Here is a 13,019-nt window from a genome sequence, read left to right on the forward strand (position 1 = left end):
TGAAACTACTTCTCGAATATACAATCGGGCTAACTTTTCAATCTTATCGGTTTCCTTGATCGGCAGGAAGTGCGCTGACTTACTTAGCCGATCTACAATAACCCAGATTGTGTCATAACCCCCAGGTGTCCTTGGCAGTTTGGTGATGAAGTCCATAGAGATTTGTTCCCAACTTCCACATGGGAATTTCTGGCTGCTGAAGTAACCCCGACGGCTTCTGGTATTCAGCCTTCACCTTCGAACACGTCAGGCACTTACTGACATACGTCGCGATGGCGCCTTTAAGATTGGGCCACCAATACAGCGCTTTAACATCTTGGTACATCTTGTCTGCGCCAGGATGTACGGAATACCGCGTCTTGTGAGCTTCGTTTAATACTTGCTCGCGCAATCCTCCCTTGAGAGGGACCCATATGCGGTTAGCAAAATATCGAGTGTCGTTTTCCTTGATCTCCAAATTCTTAATCATTACCCCCATGGGATTCGTTTTTAACAAACTCTGGTTTCAAGGCTTCTTGCTGAGCGTCTCGGATGCGGGTAGAGAGATCTGCGCGAATGGTCAACCTTAGAGCCTTGACTCGTAGCGTTTTTATTCGCTCCTTCCTACTTAGCGCGTCTGCTACCACATTCGCCTTTCCAGGGTGGGTACTTAATTTCACAATCATAATCATTCAACAACTCCACCCCATCTTCGTTGCCTCATGTTTAAATCCTTCTGATCAAATATATGTTGAAGGCTCTTGTGATCCGTAAAGATTATACACTTTGTACCATAGAGGTAATGGCGCCAAATCTTTAGCGCGAAGACAACCGCTCCAAGTTCCAGATCATGCGTTGTGTAGTTCTTTTCATTGGTCTTGAGTTGGCGCGAGGCATACGCTATGACTTTGTCTCGCTGCATAAGGACACATCCGAGTCCCTGATGTGAAGCGTCGCAGTAAACGACGATGTCATCCGTCCCCTCGGGCAGAGACAAAATTGGCGCACTACATAACTTCTGTTTCAACAATTGAAATGCCGCTTCCTGATTTTCGCCCCCAAACAAACTTCTTGTCTTTCTGAGTTAGCGCGGTCAGAGGTAGAGCTATCTTGGAGAAGTTCTCAATGAAGCGTCGATAGTAGCCAGCTAGTCCTAGGAATTGCCTCACCTCAGTTGGGGTTTTTGGCGCTTCCCAGTTTTCGATGGCCTTGACCTTGGAAGGATCAACGTGTATTCCTTTCTCGTTTACAACGTGACCGAGAAAGTGAACTTCTCTAAGCCAAAACTCACACTTGGAAAACTTCGCATACAACTTTTCTTCTCCTCAACAATTCCAAAATCAATCTCAGGTGTTGCTCATGCTCGGCCTTGGTCCGAGAGTAAATCAGAATGGTCATCTATAAATACAATCACAAACTTATCCAGGTATGGTTTGCACACGCGGTTCATCAGATCCATGAATACAGCCGGCGCATTAGTTAGCCCGAAAGGCATCACTAAGAACTCATAATGGCCGTATCTAGTTCGGAAGGCTGTTTTCGGCACATCTTCCTCATGGACCCTAAGTTGGTGGTATCCTGACCGTAGATCTATCTTCGAATAATAACTGGATCCCTGCAACTGGTCAAATAAGTCGTCAATCCTCGGTAAGGGGTACCGATTCTTGACTGTCAGCTTGTTCAGCTCCCTGTAGTCAATACACATCCGGAAGGAACCATCCTTCTTCTTTACAAACAGTACTGGAGCTCCACAAGGTGAGAAGCTTGGGCGTATGAAACCCTTATCCAATAGTTCCTGTAGCTGGTTGGATAGCTCTTGCATCTCAGATGGAGCTAATCGATAAGGCGCTCGAGCTACTGGCGCAGCTCCTGGGACTAAATCAATACGAAACTCGACTTGTCGCTGGCGGCGGTAATCCAGGCAAATCTTCAGGAAAAACTTCTGGAAATTCGCGCACTACTGGTAAGTCTTGAATTCTTCGCTCATCTCCTTTCTTTTCTACTACATGCGCCAGGAAGGCGTAGCACCCTTTCCTTAGGCACTTGCGCGCCTTTAGGCACGAAATCAGTTTCGTCGCAACTCCCCTTCTTTCCCCTTGAATCACCAAGGTTTCTCCGTTCAACAGTGGGACCCGAACCTGCTTCTCATGGCAAATAACTTCCGCGTGGTTCTCGACCAACCAATCCATACCTATTACAATGTCAAAACTTCCCAAGTCTATTGGCAACAAGTTAATATTGAACCCGTGACCTCCCATGACTATTACACATTGTTCAGTTCTTTCGTTCGCGCATAACTGCCCTACCATTGGCTAGTTCTATAGTATAAGGTGTGTCTAGCCTACTGGTTGTTAGGCCTAGGGAGTCTTTAAACTCAGTGGATATAAAACTCAGGTCAGCGCCAGTATCAAATAAGACAGATGCAAAATGGCCGTTAAGTAAAAAACGTACCGGTTACCACGTTCGGCTCTTCTTTTTGCTTCGCGCCCGCGCCGATCACAAAAGCTCTCCCGCGAGCTTGGTTTCCCTTTTGCGGGCAATCCCGACTAAAATGCCCTGGCTTCCCGCATGCGTAGCAGTTGTCGCTCGCTCCAGCTTCTCTGATACGGCAATTCATCGTCTTGTGCCCTGGTCTGCCACATTTGGCGCATTCGATCCTTGCGCATTCACCCTCGTGGTGATACTTGCATTTGCTGCACCATGGGCGAGGCCCGCTGTATCCTTTTCGCGGTGGCTCTGCGGCTTGGATCGCGTAAACCCTTGCGCTCTCCTGCTTTCTTGAACGGTGGCTGCTTGGAGTCGGACCCTCGGTGGTGAGAGTTCCATTTCCTCTTCAAGTCAGAGGTTCGCTGCTCGTTTCCGTGGCGTAGTCAACATACCCGCACAGACCGTATCCCTTGTAAGGGTGATGGCCCGCGCGTACCAGCCTCATCAAAGGTTGGAGGCGCTGCGGCGTTGAGCGGAACCCTAACTACAGGAGGTAACCCAAAGGTATACCTCTCGATCTTCTTTTCCTCCGTGTTTGCCATGTCTGGCACCAAACTGGCAAAGCTCGTTGAACCGGTTGTTGTAGGCGTCGATATCCATTCCTACCATGGTGTGGTTCCAGAATTCCTGTTGTAGACTCTGAATTTCTGCGCTGAGAGCAGAACTTTCTCATCAACATTTCCTTCAGTTCCTCCCAGGTCTTGTGAAGAGCAACTTCTCGCCCCAAAGTCTTCACTTGAAGCTTCCACCAAGACGAAGCTGCTTCTTGGAACATGCAGGTCGCGTAAAGGACCTTCTGGTTCTCACTACACCTGCTAATGGAGAGAACTGTCTCCATCTTGTCAATCCAGTTGTAGAGCCCAATGGCCCCTTCGGTACCCTTGAATGGCCAAGGCCTACAGGCCATAAATGTCTTATAGGAGCACCCTTTGTCCAAGGCTCCTGATTCGGGTTCTGGGGTCTCGTTCTGACGACCCTGACTAGATTCGGCCTTGCTGGCCTCATGTGTCGCGATCGCCTGCGCGATTATTTCCGCGAGTTCCTCGGGTGTCATGGTAATTCCCTTGGCTCTAGTTGGAGGCATTCTCGCCCTTAAAAGAGAAAATATAACAAACTTAGCGCATGTACCATGAGCACATAATGTTCTTATCTTTAATGTTCACTAGACATTGTGTGACCCGTGTTCCTAAGTGTGTGTATAGTTTCTTTTGAAAATATTTTCTTTGAAAAATACTTCATGCGATTCCCCGACGGTTATAGTCTAGGTTAAAACTTCTTTTTCCTAGTTCGCTATAACCAGTGCTCTGATACCAATCTGTCACACCCGGCCCTGAACGGCGGAAACAGCCGGTGCAGCGCGCGAGCGGGGATTGATAATTAAGCACGGGCCATTGCAAACATTCAAAGTAAGATTTTTATTGCGCATGAAATGTTTAATACAAATACATTACATTGTTTAAAGATTACATAAAAACATCCAAGTATAAAAAACTGTTGAAGATTTCCACGCCATATCCCCTTGCGCGACGGGAACAACCACGCGCATCGAAGGGATAGAACTAAAATCTTCCAAAAAGCTAGTTTTAGATGTTCAGCGTGAGGTGCTCTAAGTGTGACTCCATGCGCTACCTAGTTATCTCCTGAAAGACACGTAAAACATTTGAATCAGTATAAACTGAGTGAGTTCACAAGTTTTAGTAACTTGATAAATCGTATTGCATCATAGTCTTGGCGAAAATCATACTGAAACACATTTCTGATTTCATATCTAAACATATGCTTGATAAACTGTATGAAAACATAGATCTGACAACATATTTCTGATAGAAACCGTTCCGCGGGTTACGCGCGAACGTTTCTGGAAAACGTGCTCGTCCATAGCAAAGTGGTGCTGCCACTACGAGCTAAAATAATGTAATACCGTCCCGCGGGTTACGCGCGAACGTTGTGCCGGAAAACAAGGCGCTCGACCATGCAAAGAGGTGCGACCCCTACGAGCGGGGCTCAATCCCATAGTACTGCCCCATGACCATACTAGGCACTCGTCCATGCAAAGAGGTGCGACACCTACGAGTGGGTGGATCAAACCAGCAGTCCCTACCCTTAGAGTTCCAATGGTAAAGTGATCACTTACTCGAATTCTGGCGCACATACATCGTAAACCATAGATAACCGTTTGCATTGCTCATCATGAAACATAATTTAAACACAATCGTTTGCATAACTTGTAAGTATACCATGATAAATCGTAATTTAAGTACGTGTCCCTCGCCCCGAAAACAGTTTAAAAACAGTGAAAATAGTGAAAATAGGGGCTGTGAAACTCACCTGTGGTTCTTGTTAAGGGATTAATCGAGATTCGGGTTTTCTTGGTGTTGGCCTCGGAATTGAAGGTCTAGAATACGATTAGATAACAAGAAGTATATATGTTAAGATCAAGAAATAGGAGAATATAAGGGTTGGAAAGTAGATCTCAGGGTTATAATCTCGGCTTACCTAGTAACAAGGAACGGAATTGAAAATCAAACGGATGCTTGGGCGATGATTTGTGCAGTTTGCAACTTTAAGAGAGAAGTTTGAAGTGTGTGTTGGGTGATAATTTAGGTTACATATTTATAGGCAAGATCCAGGGAACACAATCCCTTGCTTTAGGGGATTGTAATCTTTTCATATCTAGGTGTAATGATGATAAAGTATGGAAATTATTATTATTTATTTAAAAGTGGAGGAGTGGGTAAAAGATTTTGGTTTGATTTGGACAGGACATGCAGGTCTGTGGTTGGTGGGAGTAGGGTGGCTGACAGTTTGACTTTTTCATGTTACAGTATGCTTTTTCAGATGCTTTTGTCAGTGTACTGTTAAAAAGTAGAAATCTCTGAAAACACGCTACTGTTTCCTTTTGGGCGGGAATAATCCCCTTATATCTGGAGATTAGGCTAAGTGTTCTGCGCGGTATAACTTTGTGCGCATAGCTTTCTGCGTATAGCTTTCTGCGTATAGCTTTCTGCGTATAGCTTTCTGCGTATAGGACATTTCTTTGCTGCGGGTAGGTACGTAACCTTCTCGCAGTTAGGGACATTGAGTTTCATTTGTAGATTCTCCAGGTGGTCTTGGTATTTCAACACAGTGATCAGTTATGTTGAAGTCAATTCCATCTTGGAGCTTCAGACAAACTAGCTCTCAATGTTCCCGCCATGCGGGGAGGTTAGTTCCCCTTCCGCACGCACATAAACGATTTGGGATGCACCCGCCTTAGCATCATGCGTGACGGTCAAACCCATTAGACAACATAAAGTTAAGTTACATGAAAACATAAAGCCAAAACATTCGCGCATGGCGCATATAACATATGCCCACGCTGGTTCTTACATCGCGTGCTCGCGCAGGGCGCACATAACATGCCCGCGCTGACTAACATAGCGCGCTCGCGCAGGGGCGCATATAACAAATGCCCGCGCTGATTCTAACATAGCGCGCTCCGCGCAAGGGCGCATATAACAAATGCCCGCGCTGATTCTAACATAGAGCGCTCGCGCAGGGCGCACTTAACATGCCCCCGCGCTGATTCTAATATAGCGCGCATAATATTCACAATCACCTAATTATTAGGTTGATTACTTAGTTTATAGGGTTGGGAAATTACCCGGGTGTCACAGATAGTCCAGTCGAACCTTTTGGAACCTGATTCGAGTCGCTCAACGTGAGGCATTGAAAGAGGGACAATTGGAAAAGGAGGGACTTTACGGCAATGAGAAGAATTTCGAACAGCGCGTGGAAGAAATTCTCTATTTCAAAAATCGAGTTTGGATCCCGACCCTCCATGACCTACGTGATTTAATCATGGACGAAGCGCATAGATCGAAATATTCCATACATCCGGGATCGGATAAGATGTACAAGGATGTGAAGAAGTTCTACTGTGACCGGGTATGAAAAAGGATATAGCCACGTATGTCGGAAAGTGTACGACATGTGCGAGAGTTAAGGCGGAGCACCAGAGACCCTCGGAGATGTTACAACAACCGGAAATTCCCGAATGGAAGTGGGAGCAAATCACGATGTATTTTGTGACACATCTCCCTAAGACGTCCCGAGGACATGATGCAATTTGGGTAATCGCGGATCGATTAACCAATCCTCGCATTTCATCCCAATCCATGACGATTACCACAATGAATTCTCAGCCCAAATTCATGATGGTGAAATGGTATCTCGTCGTGGAGTACCATTTTCAATTATCTCAGATCGAAATAGTCATCCTACTTCCATTATTGGAAGGCGGGAAGGAAGCATCGAGAGCTTGAAGCTTTCTATGGGTGAAGTAATTATCACCAATTTGTTAAATTGAAAATGGGCGTCACTCAAGCCATAATATTTGAATTGATTCGAGAATCAACCAATCGGATTTATAATATTTAAGATAAGTTGAAAGCAGCGCGAGATTGGCAAAGGATTTATGCCAACATTCAAAGGAAACCATTGTCACTGGAAAGAGGTGACAAGGCGTTTTTAAGGCATCACCTTAGAGAGGTGATATGAGGTTTGGCAAAACCGAAAATAGCTCTTTAATATATTGGACCTCATGAGACTATCTCCATGATTGGTCATTTAGTTTATCGATTAAAGTACTCCAGGGGCTAAGTACTATACATGACGTTTTTGCCCTGTATACGGATTGAAAAGTACCTAAGCGATGAGGCAACGAAAGTACCAGTAATGGAGGTACTCATAGAAGACATGCTTGATACCATAAATAATTTCCGTAGAGATAGTAGACGGGAAAACTAAACAGTTTGGACACACCAAGCTTTATTGATTAAGATTAAGTGGAATTCACAGCGAGGACCAGATTATACCTGGTAACGCGAGGGTGAATTCTGAAGGAAAAACCCCCACCTTTCTCTCTGAAGGGGATAGTGGGCGTGTAAAATTTCGAGGACGAAATTTCTTAACGGGGGGAATGTAACGATTCCGACGAACCAAGTATACCCTAGCCGGTAGACAATAGTTACGTTATATTTAATGTCGAGTACATGAATTACCAAAGTAATTATACGGGAATACATGGTTCACTGTATTGATTGTATGTGAATATATAATTCATCGTATTGAACATGCGATTAATCGATCGATAGTTATTGAAACCCGAACGAATCGAGGGTTCAATTATAGACGATATCTATCGATATTTAGTGATGTTTACGAAGTATTAAAGCTTCGGGATAAGTGAATTAAAGCACAGAAAAAGGATTTTCGATTTAATGGTACGTCGGTACGTTAAACGAAACCTTTAATATCAAACCAAGCAAGAGACGATCGATCAAGCCGAAAAAGATGCGCAATTATTAATAATATGATGTTTTAAGTTAATGAAAGTCATGGTTTAAGTTTTTAAAGTTTTTTAAAGTGGTTTTATATAAATTTCATTTTTAAGCCGAAAACGACCGTTTTAGCCTCGTTTTAAGCCGAATTAAACATTTAACCGAAAAACGAAATGAACCAGATTATCCAAAACATTATCCGGATTGCGAATATCCAAACATGTGGCTAGAAATGGAAGGGTGGGTCCCACCCCACCCCCCTCTTGGTTCCGATCGGAAATAAGGGGTTCTACCCCATTCCTTTTATTTTTTTTTTTCTAAACAACATTTGCATCAATCCTTCTCCTCTCCACTTGATGAACCAAAAATCCAGATTTTAGCAAGAAAACCGAGGTAAAAAGTCGAGTTATTTACGTTTCCATCTTCGTTTCTTGAGTTTATTTGCAAGAAAATGAGGTTTCAAGTGAAAAAGGGTGAAAACCCGAGATGAAAACCGATTCTTGCATGATCAAGTGATGTATACGGGTTATACAAGGGATCTTGGTCCAAGAAAGGAGTTAAACGAACCAAAAACGAATTTTTTACGGTTTAAACTTTAGTTTTGAAACAATAACCGAAACTATAGTGTAAGAGGCTTGATGGTGAGTGTAACTTGCTTGGTATTGTGGTATGTTGGTTGTAGGTTCTGTATTTAGTGGTAGATAAGGCGGAAAGACGAGTTTGTAGCTTGTAGTGGCGGAAAACAAAAGGTATATTTCGGTTTATGTTCGGTTATGGATTTTTGGACAGATTGTGGATGGTTTAGAGTTAGGTCATGAAATTTTACAGAGGTGTTAAATACATGAAAATAGAGTTCTGTGAAATTTTGGTAATTTTTGGATAAAAGATGAATATTTTGTGAATTTAATGCTCGGTTTTGGCTAAAAATGGTGAAACATAGTTAAATATCATGAAAAATTCTGGAAAATTCCAGATAAACAGTTTTATAACATGTATAAGTCACACACAAAAGTTTTAGGTCAGTTGGAGAAGTCTAAGTAGGATTTTCGGTTAAACGAGTTCTAGGGTTTTCTAGCTCGGTTTTAGTGAAAATGGCATGTAAAAAATGAACTAATTTCATATAACTGAGTTGAACAAATAAAAAATAAATCATCCGAAAATAATTCGGATGATTTGGGTAATTTTATCCGATAAAACAGTTTCCGGTGCACTAAAGACGGAAACGGGTCCCGCGGCCAATCGGGGCGTCTAAACCGAGCTCTAATTTCACAACTTTAATTAAATTATCAGTCAACAACTATTTTCGGGTCGTGTGTGACACAAACTCATTTTTTGAAACGTAAAAACGGATAACCGTGCTAGGCACGCAAAAACGGCAAAGCGACTATAGTAATTTTGACTAGTGAACTCTAAACGATATTACAATCTGAGTCCGGAGAAGTGTTCTTCTGGGTTAACATTGCCCCCGGAATGGGTACAGTACTGGGTTAAACAGTGTCCCCAAATGTCCCTAGAAGTGTTTCTGGGTTAACATTGCCCCCGGAATGGGTACAGTACTGGGTTAACATTGCCCCCGGAAGTGTTTCTGGGTTAACATTGCCCCCGGAACGGGTACAGTACTGGGTTAACAGTGTCCCCAGATGTACCGGTTAACACGGTTAAAGCTATATTAATAGTAATTGTATAGTAACGATCGTAGGGATCATCTGACAGATTGGACGTGTTAACTGATAATGACTGTTGTTACCTGCTTGCATGTGCTAAGGTGAGTTTCACGAGCCCCTTTTTCTGAATTGTTTTTAAATATTTTCCCGGGGCGGAAGCATGTTACTACTGAAATGTTTAAGTACATACTGAACGCATGGATTTTCGTGTATTTACATATATTTTATTGTACGGGAATCGTACGGAAATGTACTAAGATGGTAATTGTCTGAGTTGCTAACATTCTAAGGCCCCGAAACACGAGTGATTAACTGAAAGCCGGTAGAGTGTGAATAGTACTATTGGTCTAACAAACCCAACTGGTCCGGCATGGATTTGCTGATGTTTCCCAGCCAGTTGCACATGTCTATTTTGTTGTTATATATATTTTGCTATGTAATGTTAGACATAGCGGTTTGGGGCAGGTTCGTGGGTGGAGTATGCCACGGGGTTGTATATGGATAGTCAGAGGTTTCACTTGTGGGCTCAGCATAATTACATCGATAATATTATATTTTGATAATGATTTATCATGGTTTACTCGAATTGTGAAACTCACCAACTATTCGTAGTTGACCCGTTTTATCACATGCTTTTCAGGTACAATTAAGATGAAGTGATTGCTTACGTGCTAAGTGCTTGATGTGTGTAAGATTTGCGTGTGGGATGTTAGGATACATTATATTACATAGAATTATGTATCGTATTGTATGATGTGTGTATCACCTAGACAGTAATGAATTATGAGATAATGTAATTTGAAGTATATTAATGTATTCAGTTTTCTTTATAAACAATGTGGTTGATATCAGAGGTGTCTGTTGCATCCCGTTTACGTTTCCGCTGCGGTTACGGGGTGTTACATTAAAATATCTTGTTTATAACTTCAGTATCTTAATCATTTTCAAAGGTAGTCATCCAGGCTTTCCACTTCTCCAACATCAAACAAATCTTGGTTAGAGAAAACTGGATAGACAGGAAGAAAAAGATCATTAGTCTTCATAGTTTCTTCAACTTTCTTGTTTTCTTTAATACTTTCCCTTCTTTGTGGCACTCTGTATGTTGATCTTTCAATGTTCATCTATTCCTTTATCCACCATATAGATCAAATTATTTTTGTTCCCTTCTCATTTTTTTCATGATGTTTCTTTATTTTGGGTGTGATCTTGGGTAGTAGAGGGATCTTTTCTTTTGAATCTTGTTCAATCCTTTCCTCTTCCTTTGAGCTTTCACAGCTTGAAACTTTGTCACTTAAATCATCTCTATTTAGCAACTCACAGTCTTAATCATCTAAAGACACTTGTATTCCAAAAGAATTTTCAACTTTTGTCTCTTTAGACTTCATCACAAATTCTCCATTGTCATCAACTTCAACCAACTTGTACTTTTCAATAAACTCCTTTCTATCTTCAAATACCTCTCTGAATTTGTTTAGTCAAGATTTGACCTAAAACTGATCATATTTGAAGATTGGAATCTTCTCAACCTCCTCAGAAATGACTAAGTATGGAACTGGGCACACCTAAGACATCCGAGCAAGCTTTTACTTAGTCGGGCATGATATTTTGCCCATCGGGCAAGGTTATCTTCTAGAAGTCTTCTTTAGTGGATATCCGGGCAGGTTTCACTCTTTGTGTATACCCGGGCAAGGTTCACTATGTCAAGCAGGTTTGTTCTTCATAGCCGAGTAAGGTTCACTATGGGCAAGGTTCAACTCAAGCAGGGTACAGTGCTTCCAAGCACACTTTGCTAATAAGCTAATTCCAAGAAAGGAGTTGATGAGACCATTGAAGAACAAGGTTGCTCGTTGGATTATGTCGGGAAAAGTCTGATATACTCAAGAAGATTGAAGTCTGCTTGGTGAGTATTTTCCTTACTGAAAATACTCCAAGTAAAGCATACCCGGATAACTGTTCTTGGGCACACTTCAAGGTTACCAAGTCTAACAAGAAAGGCAGAGCACAAAGTCTACTCAGAGAAGTTTACTTCTACAAAGCCTGCCCGGAAGACTTGTTTTACACTTAGGATTATTTTTATTATTTAATTTGAATATGTACGTTATATTTAGGGTTTCTAGAAAGAATGATAGTTGTCCTAAGGTGTCAGACCTATAAAAGGAATAATTAGGTCACGCCTCAAGGGACGGACAAGGAGCGGCTGAATACGATACTAAGTGAGAATATTTATTGAGCGACGGCCGTTCTTAGAATTGTACAGACATAACTTTCCCTTCAAGAAACCCTAGATAGATTATCATTTGTATGATTAACTTTATATGAATGAAAATCTTTTAACTTTGATTGATTACTCAGCAACCAAGTCGTTTGTTATTGATTCCGCCTTTAACAAACGGTTTTCTTTCTAAATATAGCAACACGTCATTAACTCTCTTGTCAACACATCATTGTTTGAGTTATAACTTAGTTTGTTAACGATCTACCTTACAAATTGGGGACCTGACAGAATTGATCAAGGTAAACACTTCTTTTTTCCTTATATACTTTCGATGAGTAGTTATCATTAAAAGGTGGAGGAACAACTTTATACTTATCATCTTCCTTGATCTTTTTCAACAAACCACAAATATTTCTAGTTGACACCAAATCCTTTAGAAAAACCACTTCAACTTGAAGTTGAGTATTTTTTCACTTTCTTATCAAGATGCATTTTCTTTAAATTTTCAATTTCAGTGGTGTATCTTGACTGAAGGTTGTAATTTCCCATACAGTCTTGTTCTAAGCTTTTGATTTGGTTCTTATATATCAACTCACTCCTTTCAAACTCATTTATCATGCTTTTTTTCTTAAAACATTCACTTTGCAAATTTCCAATTGTATTTCTCAAAGAATCATTCATATCAAGTAACTCAAGATTTGTGGGTTTTGAATGTACCTGAGATGAAGAGTACTCAGCTTCATTTTCAATATTTGCCATAAAAGCCACATTTTCCTTCTCTATTTCTTCAGCATGGTTACTTTAGTCAAACACGCCATCTTGTTGTGGTTGAGCTAAAGCAACATTTCCTTGATTTCTTAGCTTATTGGCATTATTTCTACTTAGATTTGTAGGAACATGTGGAGGGACTTGTTGGTTTCTCTAAAAATTCTGTTGTTGTGGGATAACTTGTTGATGATTCTGCTGCTGAAAGTTGTTGTTGTTGTTGTTGAAGTGCCTCTGTTAACCTTGATTCTGATTCCAATATTGAAATTGATTTCTTTGTTGATTGTTGTTCTGGAATTGCCTTGGCTGATTACATTCTCTTGCAAAATAACCTTGTAATTGGCAGTTGTAGCAAATAGCCTTGGATTTGTCAAATCCAATTCTATCATTTGATCCTGAAACCAATGACCTACCAGTTCTATTATACAGCCTTTTACTCTCACAGCTCGCGTTGCAACCTGCCACTTCAAATCCATATCTTCTAAATCATCAGCACCAATTTGTTAAAGATCTTTTTGAACCACACTATTATGAATCAGATTCTTGGCCACAAATGCATTATAAGACTCAGTAAACATAGAGTAGAGT

This window comes from Bidens hawaiensis, unplaced genomic scaffold (assembly GCF_021521415.1).
Source record: "Bidens hawaiensis isolate Kalapana, Puna unplaced genomic scaffold, B.hawaiensis_p1.1 tig00040196_1, whole genome shotgun sequence".
In the NCBI taxonomy this organism is placed as follows: Eukaryota; Viridiplantae; Streptophyta; class Magnoliopsida; order Asterales; family Asteraceae; genus Bidens; species Bidens hawaiensis.